We start from the raw sequence: 23311 nt of genomic DNA on the forward strand, positions 1-23311 counted from the left end.
ATCCACAATAGAATTTCTGAGCTCTGTATCAATCTGTGTTGTTGTTTGTTTATTTTTATTTTTTTATTTTTCATAGGAAGATAACTGACCCTTTACTCTCCTTTTTAATAAATGTGCTTATAAACCAAAAACAAGCTATTTATAGCTGTATTTATAAACTGCTTACTACTGACTATTAATATTGGGACAAGGCTTTATAAAGCATGAACTGACTATTTACTTTTTGAGTTTGAAATTATTATTTGCAGCACAAATAAGGTTTTTTGGGATTTTTAAAAATCCCTAAAACTGTCAGAAAAGGATAAGGCCTAAGATTTCTATGTGAGTGGCTAAATTCATTTGTTTTTATAACTATAATGCATAAACTATGAAATTATACAAAATGTATAAAAAAATACAACAGTTATTGTTTTCCAATGTTTTTTATTTATTTATTTATTTTATTTTTTTGGATTTACATTTAAAAAAATTTGCCTACTGCAATCATTCTAAACAGCTTGACTAAAACCTGTTAATATTTATTATAGACCACTGTAACTGTGTATAATCTAACAAACAAGTTTATTATGAAAATAAAAGTGTGTACACCAGATAAATTGGACGATAAAGAAATTGCTAACAATAGTATAATAGAGCATGTTTTATGTTTTTAGGCGTTTAGATGCAGAAATTGACAAATCAAATGTAAAATAAAATGTAATTGATTTAATTTAATATAGATTAATTATTGTTAGAGCAAAATAATAAATAAATAAATAAATACGTACACACATTAAAAAAGCACCCAAGATGAATGAATTTCATTTTTTATATAGATTAAAATTGAAGACAGAAGCAGCTGGTATATGCGGTCACTTAATATTAAAATCCAGTAGATCCACTTCAGATTTATTTCTCAACAGTTTATGTTCACGTGGCTGTTGTCGTTTATGGTCGCCAAGCTATTATGTGTTTTGAAATAATCTTGTCCGTGATGTGTTCGTTCGTACGACGAAAGGCAGAATCCTGCAGCTCGAGAGATATATGTTATTCTGCCAGTCGCGCTTTCAAATAGTCTTGCACACTTAAACGGTTCACAAACACCTGCATTTAGCTCTTGTAGTGTTACAATGGGTTTATTGTGTGCATTTGTGGTAATATTTTATTTAAAAAAGCTCTTAAACAAGAATAAATTCGTTTGTTTTGAGCTCGACACTGTACGCGCTGATCGGAGGCGGTGATTTCAGATAGGCAGCCGCAAATAATTCATTTTCACACAAACAGTTCAAAAACATCTGAATTTAGCTCTTGGTGTGTTCTAATTGGTTGATTGTGTGATATCGCTGTAATAATTTATTTTTAAAAGCTTTAAAACAGGAATAAATTCGTTTTTTCTGAGCTCTTTACTCCAGACGCTCGTGATCACAGCGTGATTCATCTCTCCTATTTCTCACGTATCTCTGGCCAGAAATAATTTATCCATGAGCCCTGAACCGTTAATAATCAGATATGTTGGTTTAGCTTGTCAGTGTGAATTAAATCTAAGTATTTATTTGTATTTTTAACCGATTTAAAAGTGAAAGTAAAAGTCCAGTAATTGCACCTGTAGGGGCGCAATTTCTCTCAGACAATGGAAGTCTGAAGCACATACTCAAACAGAGGGACAAAGTGAGATGAGATGTCTGACAGTTTTTTAATTTTCTGTTATCCATACAGTGTTGTAAAGTCGTGAAACTATCCATATTTACTCAGAATGACTTTTTTTCTGTACGAAAAAAGGTTTTGAAGTGTTTGGAATTTAAAAATGCAGGAAAATTAATAATTCCATTTTTACTGTCATTTAAAAAAATCACCACGACAAAACCGTTTAAGCTATCCAAAATCCATTGGCAATTTAAGTTGTTTAAAATGTTTTGGCATCATGTAGACAAAGTTTGGTGTGTATAGTGTTACTCTCCTCTGAACAGTATGCATTAATTCACAGCTAAATGTAAAAAAAAAATCCACATTCAAATCAAAATAGCTGACTTCCTGTTGATCGTAGCTGATGACTGTGAATTAGAAAGTTGTCCGTCTTGATAAGAAACATTTTTGTACCGAGTTTGGTGTCTGTAGCTAAAACTAACCCCGCCACTTTTGACAAAAGGTGGCGCTATAGAGTGCCTCTTCCACGCCCTCTTATGAACTTTTGCCAGTGTCTAGTTATCATAAATACTGATATGTGTTCTGAGTTTGATGAAATTCTAAGCATGTTATATGCCTCAAAATCACCTGAGAAGTATTCCAGTTTAACATGTTGCCACGGCAACAATATTTTTAGATATCAATATCCCCCCAGCAGATTTATATCGGCTGTGCTTTAACATTATTCTGATGAATTTTGAAGCAAATCGAGTAAAAATAAGATGCTGAATTCAAAGCATTTTGAAAATGACACACTTCCTGCTGCCAGTTGGTGGCGCTATAACTTTGACTCCTAATAGTCACATATATGCGATCGACATCATACAACGAATAATCTGATGCAGTTTGATTAAAATCAGGAAATGTATGTGGATGGTATTAGACACTTCCTGTTTCTCATTTCTCGCCATAATTTCAACGCCTCGCCACGGGCAAACCGTTCGAGATATCAAAAATCCCCTGGCAATTTTTCATCCCCAATGTCTTGAGATCATGTTGACCGAATTTGGTGGCAATCGGCAAAAAAACCTATGACAAGTATTTCAAATTCCAGAGCATGCGCTTTTTACATAACTCTAAATAGCTGACTTCCTGTTGGGCGGAGCCGAATGACATGCAGTACGAAAGTTGTTCGGCACGATGAGATCTATATGTGTACTGAGTTTCATATTAATACGAGCAAGTATGTGTGAGCTATACATCAACATTTATGACTGTGTTCCAGGGGGCGCCGTAGAGCCCCTGTGCCACGCCCGGGTCCCAGCCTCTGCAGGCTCCTAAAGGCCACAGATTCCAAAGTGTGCGCAAATTTTCAAGAGTTTTTGAGTATGTTAAGGACCCCAAAAGCCCCCACAACTTTGACGAAAAATATGAATACTAAACCCTAAATATCCAACTTCCTGTTGGGCGGAGCCTATGACATGCAGTACAAAAGTTGTTTGGTTTGATGAGATCTACATGTGTACCGAGTTTCGTGTGTCTACGTGCAAGTATGTATGATATATGGCCCTCAGTATTCCAGGGGGCGCTGTAGAGCCCCTGTGCCACGCCCGTGTATCAGTCTCTGCCCGGCCCTAATGGCCGCAGGTTCCAATGTGTGTGCCAATTTTCAAGACTTTTTAAGCATGTTAAGGGCCCCAAAAGCCCCCGAAACCTTGAAGAAAAATAATAATAATAACAAATAATCCTAAGGAAAACAATAGGGCTCTCGCCCTCCAGGCTTGAGCCCTAAATATAGCTGCAAGCAGCGATGGCGGGCTCAAGCCACCAATGCCATCGCCACCCCGGTGGCATCAGGTAAACTGTGCCCAGTGGGCACATGCATTCACAATATCCCTCTGGCAGTGAGGTTTTAAAGGATATGGCAGTTAAAGGGTTAATCCGAATCATCTAGACTTTAAAATCACATTCACAGAACAATATATATATATATATATATATATATATACAGTATTGTTCAAAATAATAGCAGTACAATGTGACTAACCAGAATAATCAAGGTTTTTCGTATATTTTTTTTATTGCTACGTGGCAAACAAGTTACCAGTAGGTTCAGTAGATTCTCAGAAAACAAATGAGACCCAGCATTCATGATATGCACGCTCTTAAGGCTGTGCAATTGGGCAATTAGTTGAATTAGTTGAAAGGGGTGTGTTAAAAAAAAATAGCAGTGTGGCATTCAATCACTGAGGTCATCAATTTTGTGAAGAAACAGGTGTGAATCAGGTGGCCCCTATTTAAGGATGAAGCCAACACTTGTTGAACATGCATTTGAAAGCTGAGGAAAATGGGTCGTTCAAGACATTGTTCAGAAGAACAGCGTACTTTGATTAAAAAGTTGATTAGAGAGGGGAAAACCTATAAAGAGGTGCAAAAAAATGATAGGCTGTTCAGCTAAAATGATCTCCAATGCCTTAAAATGGAGAGCAAAACCAGAGAGACGTGGAAGAAAACGGAAGACAACCATCAAAATGGATAGAAGAATAACCAGAATGGCAAAGGCTCAGCCAATGATCACCTCCAGGATGATCAAAGACAGTCTGGAGTTACCTGTAAGTACTGTGACAGTTAGAAGACGTCTGTGTGAAGCTAATCTATTTTCAAGAATCCCCCGCAAAGTCCCTCTGTTAAAAAAAAGGCATGTGCAGAAGAGGTTACAATTTGCCAAAGAACATATCAACTGGCCTAAAGAGAAATGGAGGAACATTTTGTGGACTGATGAGAGTAAAATTGTTCTTTTTGGGTCCAAGGGCCACAGGCAGTTTGTGAGACGACCCCCAAACTCTGAATTCAAGCCACAGTACACAGTGAAGACAGTGAAGCATGGAGGTGCAAGCATCATGATATGGGCATGTTTCTCCTACTATGGTGTTGGGCCTATTTATCGCATACCAGGGATCATGGATCAGTTTGCATATGTTAAAATACTTGAAGAGGTCATGTTGCCCTATGCTGAAGAGGACATGCCCTTGAAATGGTTGTTTCAACAAGACAATGACCCAAAACACACTAGTAAACGGGCAAAGTCTTGGTTCCAAACCAACAAAATTAATGTTATGGAGTGGCCAGCCCAATCTCCAGACCTTAATCCAATTGAGAACTTGTGGGGTGATATCAAAAATGCTGTTTCTGAAGCAAAACCAAGAAATGTGAATGAATTGTGGAATGTTGTTAAAGAATCATGGAGTGGAATAACAGCTGAGAGGTGCCACAAGTTGGTTGACTCCATGCCACACAGATGTCAAGCAGTTTTAAAAAACTGTGGTCATACAACTAAATATTAGTTTAGTGATTCACAGGATTGCTAAATCCCAGAAAAAAAATATATTTGTACAAAATAGTTTTGAGTTTGTACAGTCAAAGGTAGACAATGCTATTTTTTTGAACACACCCCTTTCAACTAACTGCCCAATTGCACAGCCTTAAGAGCGTGCATATCATGAATGCTGGGTCTTGTTTGTTTTCTGACAATCTACTGAACCTACTGGTAACTTGTTTGCCACGTAGCAATAAAAAATATACTAAAAACCTTGATTATTCTGGTTAGTCACATTGTACTGCTATTATTTTGAACAATACTGTATATATATATATATATATATATATATATACAGTATTGTTCAAAATAATAGCAGTACAATGTGACTAACCAGAATAATCAAGGTTTTTAGTATATTTTTTATTGCTACGTGGCAAACAAGTTACCAGTAGGTTCAGTAGATTGTCAGAAAACAAACAAGACCCAGCATTCATGATATGCACGCTCTTAAGGCTGTGCAATTGGGCAATTAGTTGAAAGGGGTGTGTTCAAAAAAATAGCAGTGTCTACCTTTGACTGTACAAACTCAAAACTATTTTGTACAAACATTTTTTTTTTCTGGGATTTAGCAATCCTGTGAATCACTAAACTAATATTTAGTTGTATGACCACAGTTTTTTAAAACTGCTTGACATCTGTGTGGCATGGAGTCAACCAACTCTCAGCTGTTATTCCACTCCATGATTCTTTAACAACATTCCACAATTCATTCACATTTCTTGGTTTTGCTTCAGAAACAGCATTTTTGATATCACCCCACAAGTTCTCAATTGGATTAAGGTCTGGAGATTGGGCTGGCCACTCCATAACATTAATTTTGTTGGTTTGGAACCAAGACTTTGCCCGTTTACTAGTGTGTTTTGGGTCATTGTCTTGTTGAAACAACCATTTCAAGGGCATGTCCTCTTCAGCATATGGCAACATGACCTCTTCAAGTATTTTAACATATGCAAACTGATCCATGATCCCTGGTATGCGATAAATAGGCCCAACACCATAGTAGGAGAAACATGCCCATATCATGATGCTTGCACCTCCATGCTTCACTGTCTTCACTGTGTACTGTGGCTTGAATTCAGAGTTTGGGGGTCGTCTCACAAACTGCCTGTGGCCCTTGGACCCAAAAAGAACAATTTTACTCTCATCAGTCCACAAAATGTTCCTCCATTTCTCTTTAGGCCAGTTGATGTGTTCTTTGGCAAATTGTAACCTCTTCTGCACATGCCTTTTTTTTAACAGAGGGACTTTGCGGGGGATTCTTGAAAATAGATTAGCTTCACACAGACGTCTTCTAACTGTCACAGTACTTACAGGTAACTCCAGACTGTCTTTGATCATCCTGGAGGTGATCATTGGCTGAGCCTTTGCCATTCTGGTTATTCTTCTATCCATTTTGATGGTTGTCTTCCGTTTTCTTCCACGTCTCTCTGGTTTTGCTCTCCATTTTAAGGCATTGGAGATCATTTTAGCTGAACAGCCTATCATTTTTTGCACCTCTTTATAGGTTTTCCCCTCTCTAATCAACTTTTTAATCAAAGTACGCTGTTCTTCTGAACAATGTCTTGAACGACCCATTTTCCTCAGCTTTCAAATGCATGTTCAACAAGTGTTGGCTTCATCCTTAAATAGGGGCCACCTGATTCACACCTGTTTCTTCACAAAATTGATGACCTCAGTGATTGAATGCCACACTGCTATTTTTTTGAACACACCCCTTTCAACTAATTCAACTAATTGCCCAATTGCACAGCCTTAAGAGCGTGCATATCATGAATGCTGGGTCTCATTTGTTTTCTGAGAATCTACTGAACCTACTGGTAACTTGTTTGCCACGTAGCAATAAAAAAATATACGAAAAACCTTGATTATTCTGGTTAGTCACATTGTACTGCTATTATTTTGAACAATACTGTATATATATATATATATATATATATATATATATATATATATACATATATATATATATATATATATATATATATATATATATATATATATATATATATATATATATTTAGTAACACTTTACAATAAGATTTCATTTATAAACATTATGTTAACATGAACAATATTTATATAGCATTCATTCATGTCAGTTAATATTCCAAACTTAAACATTAAAACATTGTTTTATTGTGATTTTTTTCCAAGCACATTTTACCAATTCCAAACCATATCAATCTTAATAACTACCATTATTTTTTATTTAATCATTTATGAGTGCTATACAATAGTCCAGGAAAGCTGGAAGAGAAAAACTCCTTATATTCATGTGCAGAATTATTAGGCATGTTTACTTTTACAGATGAAATGCGCTAAAAAAGAGTTTTAACTCAAACTGTTTTAACTCAAAGTCGAAAATTATGAAATACTCATGAGAAATATCAAACACAAATGCAATACAGAAATGGATAAGTTAAGACTTGACCATTGTACAAAAATGCTGACTGGGTCATGAGGTCAGAAAAGAAGAAGAAAAAAAAACAGCTCAAGAAGAACTGAACAATAATTGCAAAATAATTAGGAATTAATGTGAAGATTAATTTTTTGTCAATTCTGCAAGACAGACTTTCAGGAAAGGAGGTGGAATAAAAATGAGCTCCTTAAATCTTAATCCCGGATTCAGGAAAATGTATTCCTCAAACCATCGGACAAGAGGAGGTGGTGCTGGTCATTCACAAGTCACTCTAATCTGTTCATAAAGCCTATATATAAAGTCTTAATATATAGTATTTCACAATACTTCATGGTATTCTAATTAAATCATTTTTTGGAATCTTTGATTTCTCAGAACCTGACACATTGTAATTCTGAGACTCCAGGAAAGTGGCAGTTCTGTAAAATGTTGGCGCTGGAGACTAAATGCTCCCTGATAGTTTCACACCTAATTCACTTAACACACACACACACACACACACACACACACACACACACACACAGACACATTACCCACAGTGACAGAGGGACAGAGTGACATCAGATGTATGATAGTTTTTTAATTTTCAATCATCCATATAGTGTTGTATAGTCATGAAACCATGCATATTTCCTCAGAATGACTTGTCTTCTATGTGTACATTTTTTTGAAGTGTTTAGAAGCTGCACTTAAAAAAAGTAAAGACATTTACCGGTTACTTTTTTATTGTTATTTCAAAAAATCACCACGACAAGACCATTCAAGCCATTCAAAATTCATCCGCACCTGTACTGTTAGATACATTCTTTAAACAGTGGTAAAAGAGGATGTGGTGCTGATCCTTCAAGAGTCACTCAAAACGTATTTGTCCATAAAGCCTATAAATAATTATTCTTAATATACAGTTCACAATACTTCAGCTTGTTATTCTAATTAAGTGAGGGTCATTTTATCAGTAAAATACATAAAATTCATATTATTTTTCTTTGAAAGATATCTATAAATGATTTAAATCATACTTGTTTCTACAATAATTATTTAAAAGTAATCCTATAGCTCCATCTGGTGGCCATTATTGGTACTAAGAATTGCAAGCTTGATTTATATGTTATGATAGTTTTAATTTTATGCTGGCTCTTGAAAATGATAAAGCTATGAAACTTACTGTGCTTCCTTCAAATGATGACTTCTACGTATATAAAAAATTATGAAGAGTTGGAATTAAAAATTTTAAAGATATAGTAAAATAACTATTGTATTTTTTTTTATGTTACTTTAATAAATCGCTATGGCCACACCATTTAAGGTATCCTAAACCCATTCGAAATTTAACATCTTCAGTATATTGGCTTCATGTTAAAACAGTTTGGTGTGAACTACTTGTGTCTTCTTGGAGGAGTATGAATTCATTTACAGGCTGAGTTTATCATAAATCCACAATAACATTTCTGAGTTCTGTATCAATCTGTGTTGTTTGTTTATTTTTTATTTTTTTTTTATTTTTCATAGGAAGATAACTGACCCTTTATTCTCCATTTTAATAAATGTGCTTATAAACCAAGAACAAGCTATTTCTAGCTGTATTTATAAACTGCTTACTACTGACTATTAATATTGGGACAAGGCTTTATAAAGCATGAACTGACTATTTACTAATGAGTGCAGTTATTATAAAGTGTTATCAATGCATTTGCTAATGTTAACAAATTAGACATTATTTTACAGTGTTATCAAATCCCTTAAATGATTTGTAAGTGTTTTGTAATGATTTTATTGACCTACAAGCATTTGTGAAAGTTCTGCTTGCATTACAGCTTAGTCTTGATCTGTGAGCTGAACAGATTTACTGTTACATCCATGAGATTATGTCAATTCAAATAAATATCATGTCACAGGATGTCAGAGGTCAGTATCAAATTAGTTTGAAATTATTATTTGCAGCACAAATAAGGTTTTTTAGGATTTTTAAAAATCCCTAAAACTGTCAGAAAAGGATAAGGCCCAAGATTTCTATGTGAGTGGCTAAATTTGTTTGTTTTTATAACTATAATGCATAAACTATGAAACTATACAAAATGTATAAAAAAGTACAAGTTATTCTTTTCCAATGTTTTGTATTTATTTATTTATTTATTTTTTTGGATTTACATTTTAAAAAATTAGCCTAAGGCAATCATTCTAAACAGCTTGAATAAAACCTGTCAATATTTATTATAGACCACTATAACTGTGTATAATCTAACAAACAAGTTTATTATGAAAATAAAAGCGTGTACACCAGATAAATTGGACGATAAAGAAATTGCTAACAATAGTATACAATAGTTTTTAGGCGTTTAGATGCAGAAATGGAAAAATAAAATGTAAAATAAAGTGTAATTGATTTAATTAAATATAGATTAAGTCTTGTTAGAGCAAAATAATAAATAGATACGTACACACATTAAACAAGCAGCCAAGATGAATGAGTTTAATTTTTTATATAGATTAAAATTGAAGACAGAAGCAGGTATATGCGGTCACTTAATATTAAATTCCAGTAGATCCACTTTAGATTTATTTCTCAACAGTTTATGTTCACGTGGCTGTTTTCGTTTATATTAGCCAAGCTATTATGTATTTTGAAATAATCTTGTCCTTGAAGTGTTCGTTCTTACGACGAAAGGCAGAATCCTGCATCTCGAGAGATATATGTTATTCTGCCAGTCGCGCTTTCAAATAGTCTTGCACACTTAAACGGGTCACAAAAGACCTGCATTTAGCTCGTGTTGTGTTATAATGGATGTATTGTGTGCATTTATGGCAATAATTTATTTTAAAAAGCTCTTAAACAAGAATAAATTCGTTAGTTTTGAACTTGTGACACTGTGCGCGCTGATCGGAGACAGTGATTTCAGATATAGGCAGCCGCGAATATATCATTTTCACACAAACAGTTCAAAAACATCTTAATTTAGCTCTTGGTGTGCTCTAATTGGTGAATTGTGTGATATCGCTGCAATACTTTATTTTTAATAGCTATAAAACAAGAATAAACTCGTTTTGTTCTGAGCTCGTCATTCCACACGGTGATTCATCTCTCGTGTTTCTCACGTATCACTGACCACACATCAATTATTAATGAGCCCTGAGCTGGTAATAATCATATATGTTGGTTTAGCTTGTCAGTGTGAATTAAATCCAAGTATTTATTTGTATTTTAACCGATTTAAAAGTGAAACCAAAAGACAGTCTCCTCCCTTTTTTTAGCGGGTAACTGCACCTGTAGGGGCGCTATTTCTCTCAGACAATGGAAGTCTAAGCACACACACTCAAACAGATGGACAGAGTGATATGAGATGTCTGACAGTTTTTTAATTTTATGTTATCCATACAGTGTTGTTAAGTCATGAAACTATGCATATTTACTCAGAATAACTTTTTTTCTGTATGAAAAAAGGTTTTGAAGTGTTTGGAATTTAAAAATGCAGGAAAATTAATAATTCCATCTTTATTGTCATTTAAAAAAATCACCACGACAAAACCATCCAAGCTATCCAAAACCCATTCACAATTTAAGTTCCTCAATGTTTTTTCAACATGTACACCAAGTTTGGTGTGTATAGTGTTACTCTCCTCTGAGCAGTATGCATTAATTCACAGCTAAATGTAAAAAACAATCCACATTCAAATCAAAATAGCCGACTTCCTGTTGGTCGTAGCTGATGACTGTGAATTAGAAAGTTGTCCGTCTTGATAAGAACAATTTTTGTACTGAGTTTGGTGTCTGTAGCTAAAAGTAACCCCCTCACTTTTGACAAAAGGTGGCGCTATAGAGTGCCTCTTCCACGCCCTCTTATAAACTTTTGCCAGTGTCTAGCTGTCACTAATACTGATATGTGTTCTGAGTTTGATGAAATTCTAAGCATGTTATATGCCTCAAAATCACCTGAGAAGTATTCCAGTTTGACATGTTGCCACGGCAACAATATTTTTAGATATCAATATCCCCCCAGCAGATTTATATCGGCTGTGTTTTAACATTATTCTGATGAAGTTTGAAGCAAATCGAGTAAAAATAAGATGCTGAATTCAAAGCATTTTGAAAATGACACACTTCCTGCTGCCAGTTGGTGGCGCTATAACTTTGACTCCTAATAGTCACATATATGCGATCGACATCATACATTGAATAATCTGATGAAGTTTGATTAAAATTAGGAAATGTATGTGGATGGTATTAGACACTTCCTGTTTCTCAATTCTCGCCATAAATTAAACGCCTCGCTACGAGCAAACCGTTCGAGATATCAAAAATCCCCTGGCAATTTTTCATCCCCAATGTCTTGAGATCATGCTGACCGAGTTTGGTGGCAATCGAGTAAAAAACCTATGACAAGTATATCAAATTCCAGAGCATGCGCTTTTTACATAACTCTAAATAGCTGACTTCCTGTTGGGCGGAGCCTATGACATGCAATACGCAAGTTGTTTGGCACGATGAGATCTATATGTGTACTGAGTTTCATATTAATACGTGTAAGTATGTGTGAGCTATACATCAATATTAATGACTGTGTTCCAGGGGGCGCCGTAGAGCCCCTGTGCCACGCCCGGGTCCCAACCTCTGCAGGCTCCTAAAGGCCACAGATCCAAAGGTGTGTGCAAATTTTCAAGAGTTTTTGAGTATGTTAAGGACTCCAAAAGCCCCCACAACTTTGACGACAAATATGAATAATAAACCCTAAATAGCCAACTTCCTGTTGGGCGGAGCCTATGATATGCAATACGAAAGTTGTTTGTATTGATGAGTTCTATATGTGTACCGAGTTTCGTATGTCTACGTACAAGTATGTATGATATATGGCCCTCCATATTCCAGGGGGCGCTGTAGAGCCCCTGTGCCACGCCCGTGTATCAGTCTCTGCCCTGCCCTAATGGCCGCAGGTTCCAATGTGTGTGCCAATTTTCAAGACTTTTTAAGCATGTTAAGGGCCCCAAAAACCCCCGTAACGTTAGAAAATAATAATAAATATAGCTGCAAGCAGCGATGGCGGGCTCAAGCCACCAATGCCATCACCACCCCGGTGGCATCAGGTAAACTGTGCCCAGCGGGCACATGCATTCACAATATCCCTCTGGCAGTGAGGTTTTAAAGGATAGAGGGGAGCGTAGAGGGGAGCGTGCATTTGCAGTGGCTGGGCCACGACTCTGGAATACCCTGCCTTTAGAGATCAGACTGGCCCCTTCCTTGTCTATTTTTAAATCTTTGCTAAAAACTTTTTTATTTTCCTTAGTGTACTGACTACTGTGTTATGCTACATTTTGAAATGGGTGGTTTTAAATTTTTTGTCTGGTCTATTTTTATGTATGTGTAATATTCTTGCTCTTATGTTAAAGCACTTTGGTCAGCCAGGAGTCTGTTGTAAATGCGCTATACAAATAAATTGAACTTGAACTTGAACTTGAACTTGATATGGCAGTTAAAGGGTTAATCCGAATCATCTAGACTTTAAAATCACATTCACAGAACAATATATATATATATATATATATATATATATATATATATATATATATATATATATATATATATATATATATATATATATATATATATAACTTTAGTAACACTTTACAATAAGATTTCATTTATAAACATTATGTTAACATGAACAATATTTATATAGCATTCATTCATGTCAGTTAATATTCCAAACTTAAACATTAAAACATTGTTTTATTGTGATTTTTTTCCAAGCACATTTTACCAATTCCAAACCATATCAATCTTAATAACTACCATTATTTTTTATTTAATCATTTATGAGTGCTATACAATAGTCCAGGAAAGCTGGAAGAGAAAAACTCCTTATATTCATGTGCAGAATTATTAGGCATGTTTACTTTTACAGATGAAATGCGCTAAAAAAGAGTTTTAACTCAAACTGTTTTAACTCAAAGTCGAAAATTATGAAATACTCATGAGAAATATCAAACACAAATGCAATACAGAAATGGATAAGTTAAGACTTGACCATTGTACAAAAATGCTGACTGGGTCATGAGGTCAGAAAAGAAGAAGAAAAAAAAACAGCTCAAGAAGAACTGAACAATAATTGCAAAATAATTAGGAATTAATGTGAAGATTAATTTTTTGTCAATTCTGCAAGACAGACTTTCAGGAAAGGAGGTGGAATAAAAATGAGCTCCTTAAATCTTAATCCCGGATTCAGGAAAATGTATTCCTCAAACCATCGGACAAGAGGAGGTGGTGCTGGTCATTCACAAGTCACTCTAATCTGTTCATAAAGCCTATATATAAAGTCTTAATATATAGTATTTCACAATACTTCATGGTATTCTAATTAAATCATTTTTTGGAATCTTTGATTTCTCAGAACCTGACACATTGTAATTCTGAGACTCCAGGAAAGTGGCAGTTCTGTAAAATGTTGGCGCTGGAGACTAAATGCTCCCTGATAGTTTCACACCTAATTCACTTAACACACACACACACACACACACACACACACAGACACATTACCCACAGTGACAGAGGGACAGAATGACATCAGATGTATGATAGTTTTTTAATTTTCAATCATCCATATAGTGTTGTATAGTCATGAAACCATGCATATTTCCTCAGAATGACTTGTCTTCTATGTGTACATTTTTTTGAAGTGTTTAGAAGCTGCACTTAAAAAAAGTAAAGACATTTACCGGTTACTTTTTTATTGTTATTTCAAAAAATCACCACGACAAGACCATTCAAGCCATTCAAAATTCATCCGCACCTGTACTGTTAGATACATTCTTTAAACAGTGGTAAAAGAGGATGTGGTGCTGATCCTTCAAGAGTCACTCAAAACGTATTTGTCCATAAAGCCTATAAATAATTATTCTTAATATACAGTTCACAATACTTCAGCTTGTTATTCTAATTAAGTGAGGGTCATTTTATCAGTAAAATACATAAAATTCATATTATTTTTCTTTGAAAGATATCTATAAATGATTTAAATCATACTTGTTTCTACAATAATTATTTAAAAGTAATCGTATAGCTCCATCTGGTGGCCATTATTGGTACTAAGAATTGCAAGCTTGATTTATATGTTATGATAGTTTTAATTTTATGCTGGCTCTTGAAAATGATAAAGCTATGAAACTTACTGTGCTTCCTTCAAATGATGACTTCTACGTATATAAAAAATTATGAAGAGTTGGAATTAAAAATTTTAAAGATATAGTAAAATAACTATTGTATTTTTTTTTATGTTACTTTAATAAATCGCTATGGCCACACCATTTAAGGTATCCTAAACCCATTCGAAATTTAACATCTTCAGTATATTGGCTTCATGTTAAAACAGTTTGGTGTGAACTACTTGTGTCTTCTTGGAGGAGTATGAATTCATTTACAGGCTGAGTTTATCATAAATCCACAATAACATTTCGGAGTTCTGTATCAATCTGTGTTGTTTGTTTATTTTTTATTTTTTTTTTATTTTTCATAGGAAGATAACTGACCCTTTATTCTCCATTTTAATAAATGTGCTTATAAACCAAGAACAAGCTATTTCTAGCTGTATTTATAAACTGCTTACTACTGACTATTAATATTGGGACAAGGCTTTATAAAGCATGAACTGACTATTTACTAATGAGTGCAGTTATTATAAAGTGTTATCAATGCATTTGCTAATGTTAACAAATTAGACATTATTTTACAGTGTTATCAAATCCCTTAAATGATTTGTAAGTGTTTTGTAATGATTTTATTGACCTACAAGCATTTGTGAAAGTTCTGCTTGCATTACAGCTTAGTCTTGATCTGTGAGCTGAACAGATTTACTGTTACATCCATGAGATTATGTCAATTCAAATAAATATCATGTCACAGGATGTCAGAGGTCAGTATCAAATTAGTTTGAAATTATTATTTGCAGCACAAATAAGGTTTTTTAGGATTTTTAAAAATCCCTAAAACTGTCAGAAAAGGATAAGGCCCAAGATTTCTATGTGAGTGGCTAAATTTGTTTGTTTTTATAACTATAATGCATAAACTATGAAACTATACAAAATGTATAAAAAAGTACAAGTTATTCTTTTCCAATGTTTTGTATTTATTTATTTATTTTTTTTTTTGGATTTACATTTTAAAAAATTAGCCTAAGGCAATCATTCTAAACAGCTTGAATAAAACCTGTCAATATTTATTATAGACCACTATAACTGTGTATAATCTAACAAACAAGTTTATTATGAAAATAAAAGCGTGTACACCAGATAAATTGGACGATAAAGAAATTGCTAACAATAGTATACAATAGTTTTTAGGCGTTTAGATGCAGAAATGGAAAAATAAAATGTAAAATAAAATGTAATTGATTTAATTAAATATAGATTAAGTCTTGTTAGAGCAAAATAATAAATAGATACGTACACACATTAAACAAGCAGCCAAGATGAATGAGTTTAATTTTTTATATAGATTAAAATTGAAGACAGAAGCAGGTATATGCGGTCACTTAATATTAAATTCCAGTAGATCCACTTTAGATTTATTTCTCAACAGTTTATGTTCACGTGGCTGTTTTCGTTTATATTAGCCAAGCTATTATGTATTTTGAAATAATCTTGTCCTTGAAGTGTTCGTTCTTACGACGAAAGGCAGAATCCTGCATCTCGAGAGATATATGTTATTCTGCCAGTCGCGCTTTCAAATAGTCTTGCACACTTAAACGGGTCACAAAAGACCTGCATTTAGCTCGTGTTGTGTTATAATGGATGTATTGTGTGCATTTATGGCAATAATTTATTTTAAAAAGCTCTTAAACAAGAATAAATTCGTTAGTTTTGAACTTGTGACACTGTGCGCGCTGATCGGAGACAGTGATTTCAGATATAGGCAGCCGCGAATATATCATTTTCACACAAACAGTTCAAAAACATCTTAATTTAGCTCTTGGTGTGCTCTAATTGGTGAATTGTGTGATATCGCTGCAATACTTTATTTTTAATAGCTATAAAACAAGAATAAACTCGTTTTGTTCTGAGCTCGTCATTCCACACGCTCCTGCTCAGAGCGGTGATTCATCTCTCGTGTTTCTCACGTATCACTGACCACACATCAATTATTAATGAGCCCTGAGCTGGTAATAATCATATATGTTGGTTTAGCTTGTCAGTGTGAATTAAATCCAAGTATTTATTTGTATTTTAACCGATTTAAAAGTGAAACCAAAAGACAGTCTCCTCCCTTTTTTTAGCGGGTAACTGCACCTGTAGGGGCGCTATTTCTCTCAGACAATGGAAGTCTAAGCACACACACTCAAACAGATGGACAGAGTGATATGAGATGTCTGACAGTTTTTTAATTTTATGTTATCCATACAGTGTTGTTAAGTCATGAAACTATGCATATTTACTCAGAATAACTTTTTTTCTGTATGAAAAAAGGTTTTGAAGTGTTTGGAATTTAAAAATGCAGGAAAATTAATAATTCCATCTTTATTGTCATTTAAAAAAATCACCACGACAAAACCATCCAAGCTATCCAAAACCCATTCACAATTTAAGTTCCTCAATGTTTTTTCAACATGTACACCAAGTTTGGTGTGTATAGTGTTACTCTCCTCTGAGCAGTATGCATTAATTCACAGCTAAATGTAAAAAACAATCCACATTCAAATCAAAATAGCCGACTTCCTGTTGGTCGTAGCTGATGACTGTGAATTAGAAAGTTGTCCGTCTTGATAAGAACAATTTTTGTACTGAGTTTGGTGTCTGTAGCTAAAAGTAACCCCCTCACTTTTGACAAAAGGTGGCGCTATAGAGTGCCTCTTCCACGCCCTCTTATGAACTTTTGCCAGTGTCTAGCTGTCACTAATACTGATATGTGTTCTGAGTTTGATGAAATTCTAAGCATGTTATATGCCTCAAAATCACCTGAGAAGTATTCCAGTTTGACATGTTGCCACGGCAACAATATTTTTAGATATCAATATCCCCCCAGCAGATTTATATCGGCTGTGTTTTAACATTATTCTGATGAAGTTTGAAGCAAATCGAGTAAAAATAAGATGCTGAATTCAAAGCATTTTGAAAATGACACACTTCCTGCTGCCAGTTGGTGGCGCTATAACTTTGACTCCTAATAGTCACATATATGCGATCGACATCATACAATGAATAATCTGATGAAGTTTGATTAAAATTAGGAAATGTATGTGGATGGTATTAGACACTTCCTGTTTCTCAATTCTCGCCATAAATTAAACGCCTCGCTACGAGCAAACCGTTCGAGATATCAAAAATCCCCTGGCAATTTTTCATCCCCAATGTCTTGAGATCATGCTGACCGAGTTTGGTGGCAATCGAGTAAAAAACCTATGACAAGTATATCAAATTCCAGAGCATGCGCTTTTTACATAACTCTAAATAGCTGACTTCCTGTTGGGCGGAGCCTATGACATGCAATACGCAAGTTGTTTGGCACGATGAGATCTATATGTGTACTGAGTTTCATATTAATACGTGTAAGTATGTGTGAGCTATACATCAATATTAATGACTGTGTTCCAGGGGGCGCCGTAGAGCCCCTGTGCCACGCCCGGGTCCCAACCTCTGCAGGCTCCTAAAGGCCACAGATCCAAAGGTGTGTGCAAATTTTCAAGAGTTTTTGAGTATGTTAAGGACTCCAAAAGCCCCCACAACTTTGACGACAAATATGAATAATAAACCCTAAATAGCCAACTTCCTGTTGGGCGGAGCCTATGATATGCAATACGAAAGTTGTTTGTATTGATGAGTTCTATATGTGTACCGAGTTTCGTATGTCTACGTACAAGTATGTATGATATATGGCCCTCCATATTCCAGGGGGCGCTGTAGAGCCCCTGTGCCACGCCCGTGTATCAGTCTCTGCCCTGCCCTAATGGCCGCAGGTTCCAATGTGTGTGCCAATTTTCAAGACTTTTTAAGCATGTTAAGGGCCCCAAAAACCCCCGTAACGTTAGAAAATAATAATAAATATAGCTGCAAGCAGCGATGGCGGGCTCAAGCCACCAATGCCATCGCCACCCCCGGTGGCATCAGGTAAACTGTGCCCAGCGGGCACATGCATTCACAATATCCCTCTGGCAGTGAGGTTTTAAAGGGTATGGCGGTTAAAGGGTTAATCCGAATCATCTAGACTTTAAAATCACATTCACAGAACAATATATATATATATATATATATATATATATATATATATATATATATATATATATATATATATATATATATTTAGTAACACTTTACAATAAGATTTCATTTATAAACATTATGTTAACATGAACAATATTTATATAGCATTCATTCATGTCATTTAATATTCCAAACTTAAACATTAAAACATTGTTTTATTGTGATTTTTTTTCCAAGCACATTTTACCAATTCCAAGCCATATCAATCTTAATAACTACCATTAAGAAACCCAAAATTACAGGACTAAATGACTACAGGCCTGTGGCTCTAACGTCTGTAGTCATGAAGTCATTTGAAAAACTGGTGCTGGGCCACCTGAAGGACATCACTGGGCCCTTGCTGGATCCTCTTCAGTTTGCCTACAGAGCAAACAGGTCTGTGGACGATGCAGTAAACATTGGACTGCATTATGTTCTGCAACACCTAGACAGACCGGGGACTTATGTGAGGATCCTGTTTGTGGACTTCAGCTCGGCCTTCAACACGATCATCCCAAACCTCCTCCTGCCCAAACTAAATCAGCTCTCCGTCCGTGCCCACCTCAGTCTGTCAGTGGATCAACAGCATCTGACAGACAGGCAGCAGCTAGTGAGGCTGGGAAAATACACATCCAGCACCCGTACAATCAGCACCGGAGCTCCCCAGGGGTGCGTTCTCTCCCCACTGCTCTTCTCCCTGTACACTAATGATTGCACGTCTAAGGACCCCTCTGTCAAGCTCCTGAAGTTTTCAGATGACACCACACTCATCGGCCTCATTCAGGACAGTGACGAGTCTGCTTACAGACAGGAGGTAAAAGAGCTGGCTGTCTGGTGCAGTCTCAACAACCTGGAGCTTAACACCCTCAAAACAGTGGAGATGATCGTGGACTTCAGGAGAGACCCCCCTGCACTCCCCCCACTCACCATCATGAACAGCACTGTGACTGCAGTGGAGTCATTCAGGTTCCTGGGCACCTCTATCTCTCAGGACCTGAAGTGGGACATTCACATTGACTCCATTGTGAAAAAGGCCCAGCAGAGGTTGTACTTCCTCCGCCAGCTGAGGAAGTTTAACCTGCCACAGGAGCTGCTGAAACAGTTCTACTCCACCATCATTGAATCCATCCTCTGCACTTCAGTAACTGTCTGGTTCAGCTCAGCTTCTAAATCTGACCTCAGAAGACTACAGAGGGTAGTCCGGACTGCTGAGCGAATCATCGGTTCAACCCTCCCATCTATTCAAGAACTGTACTTATCCAGAGTGAGAAAAAGGGCTGTCAAAATCACTCTGGACCCCTCACATCCAGCACACTCCCTCTTTGAACTGTTGCCATCTGGTCGACGCTACAGAGCACTGAGCACTAGAACGACCAGACACAGGACCAGTTTCTTCCCTCAGGCAATCCATCTTATGAACAGCTTATAATAACGGCGGACACACTACACTTTATATTTATATACACACACACTTTATTTATCTAACACACATACTTAGTATACACTTAAATTTTGCACACAATATATATGTACATACATAACTTCATTTTGTAATATACTTGCCTACAATTGTCATTTGTATATTGTTATTCACTCTCTACTTATTTGTATTTTTTATTCTTTTATTATGTGTTTTATGTTCTGTCGCTGTCATTCTGTTGTACTGCGGAGCTTCTGTCACGAAAACAAATTCCTCGTATGTGTACATACCTGGCAATAAAGCTCATTCTGATTCTGATTCTGATTCTGATTCTGATTCTGATTATTTTTTATTTAATCATTTATGAGTGCTATACAATATTCCAGGAAAGCTGGAAGAGAAAAACTCCTTATATTCATGTGCAGAATCATTAGGCATGTTTTCTTTTACAGATGAAATGCGCTAAAAAAGAGTTTTAACTCAAACGTTTTTAACTCAAAGTCGAAAATTATGAAATACCCATGAGAAATATCAAACACAAATGCAATACAGAAATGGATAAGTTAAGATTTGACCATTGTACAAAAATGCTGACTGGGTCATGAGGTCAGAAAAGAAGAAGAAAAAAAAAAAAAAGGTCAAGAAGAACTGACAAAAATAATTGCAAAATAATTAGGAATTAATGTGAAGATTAATTTTTAGTAAATTCTGCAAGACAGACTTTCAGGAAAGGAGGTGGAATAAAAATGAGCTCCTAAATCTTAACCCCGGATTCAGGAAAATATATTCCTCAAACCATCGGACAAGAGGAGGTGGTGCTGGTCCTTCACGAGTCACTCTAATCTGTTCATAAAGCCTATATATAAAGTCTTAATATGTAGTATTTCACAATACTTCATGGAATTCTAATTAAATCATTTTTTGGAATCTTTGATTTCTCAGAACCTGACACATTGTAATTCTGAGACTCCAGGAAAGTGGCAGTTCTGTAAAATGTTGGCACTGGAGACTAAATGCTCCCTGATAGTTTCACAACTAATTCACTTAACACACACACACACACACACACACACACATTACCCACAGTGACAGAGGGACAGAGTGACATCAGATGTATGATAGTTTTTTAATTTTCTATCATCCATATAGTGTTGTATAGTCATGAAACTATGCATATTTCCTCAGAATGACTTGTCTTCTATGTGTAAATTTTTTTTAAGTGTTTAGAAGCTGCACTTAAAAAAATAAAAGACATTTACTGGTTACTTTTTTACTAATATTTTAAAAAATCACCACGACAAAACCATTCAAGCCATTCAAAATTCATCCGCACCTGTACTGTAAGATACATTCTTTAAACTGGTAAAAGAGGATGTGGTGCTGATCCTTCAAGTCACTCAAAACGTATCTGTCCATAAAGCCTATAAAGAATTATTCTTAATATACAGTTCACAATACTTCAGCTTGTTATTCTAATTAAGTGAATGTCATTTTATCAGTAAAATACATAAAATTCATATTATTTTTCTTTGAAAGATTTCTATAAATGATTTAAATCATACTTGTTTCTACAATAATTATTTAAAAGTAATCCTATAGCTCCATCTGGTGGCCATTATTGGTACTAAGAATTGCAAGCTTGATTTATATGTTATGATAGTTTTAAATTTATGCTGGCTCTTGAAAATGATAAAGCTATGAAACTTACTGTGCTTCCTTCAAATGATGACTTCTACGTATATAAAAAATTATGAAGAGTTGGAATTAAACATTTTAAAGATATAGTAAAATTACTATTGTATTTTTTTTATGTTACTTTAATAAATCGCTATGGCCACACCATTTAAGGTATCCTAAACCCATTCGCAATTTAACATCTTCAGTATATGGCTTCATGTTAAAACAGTTTGGTGTGAACTACTTGTGTCTTCTTGGAGGAGAATGAATTCATTTACAGGCTGAGTTTACCATAAATCCACAATAACATTTATGAGTTCTGTATCAATCAGTGTTGTTGTTTGTTTATTTTTTATTTATTTTTTTCATAGGAAGATAACTGACCCTTTACTCTCCTTTTTAATAAATGTGCTTATAAACCAAGAACAAGCTATTTATAGCTGTATTTATAAACTGCTTACTACTGACTATTAATATTGGGACAAGGCTTTATGAAGCATGAACTGACTATTTACTAATGAGTGCAGTTATTATAAAGTGTTATCAATGCATTTGCTAATCTTAACAAATTAGACATTATTTTACAGTGTTATCAAATCCCTTAAATGATTTGTAAGTGTTTTGTAATGATTTTATTGACCTAAAAGCATTTGTGAAAGTTCTGCTTGCATTAGAGCTTAGTCTTGATCTGTGAGCTGAACAGATTTACTGTTACATCCATGAGATTATGTAAATTCAAATAAATATCATGTCACAGGATGTCAGAGGTCAGTATCAAATTAGTTTGAAATTATTATTTGCAGCACAAATAAGGTTTTTTAGGATTTTTAAAAATCCCTAAAACTGTCAGAAAAGGATAAGGCCTAAGATTTCTATGTGAGTGGCTAAATTTGTTTGTTTTTATAACTATAATGCATAAACTATGAAACTATACAAAATGTATAAAAAAGTACAAGTTATTCTTTTCCAATGTTTTTAATTTATTTAATTTTTTTTTTTTTTTTTTTTTTTTGATTTACATTTTAAAAAATTAGCCTACGGCGATCATTCTAAACATCTTGAATAAAACCTGTCAATATTTATTATAGACCACTATAACTGTGTATAATCTAACAAACGAGTTTAATATGAAAATAAAAGCGTGTACACCAGATAAATTGGACGATAAAGAAATTGCTAACAATAGTATAATAGAGCATGTTTTAGGTTTTTAGGCGTTTAGATGCAGAAATGGACAAATCAAATGTAAAATAAAATGTAATTGATTTAATTAAATATAGATTAAGTCTTGTTAGAGCAAAATAATAAATAAATACGTACACACATTAAAAAAGCAGCCAAGATGAATGAGTTTAATTTTTTTATATAGATTAAAATTGAAGACAGAAGCAGCTGGTATATGCGGTCACTTAATATTAAAATCCAGTAGATCCACTTCAGATTTAATTCTCAACAGTTTATGTTCACGTGGCTGTTTTCGTTTATATTCGCCAAGCTATTATGTATTTTGAAATAATCTTGTCCGTGATGTGTTCGTTCTTACGACGAAAGGCAGAATCCTGCAGCTCCAGAGATACGTTATTCTGCCAGTCGCGCT

Source organism: Carassius gibelio, chromosome B21 (genome assembly GCF_023724105.1).
Source record: "Carassius gibelio isolate Cgi1373 ecotype wild population from Czech Republic chromosome B21, carGib1.2-hapl.c, whole genome shotgun sequence".
Classification (NCBI taxonomy): Eukaryota; Metazoa; Chordata; class Actinopteri; order Cypriniformes; family Cyprinidae; genus Carassius; species Carassius gibelio.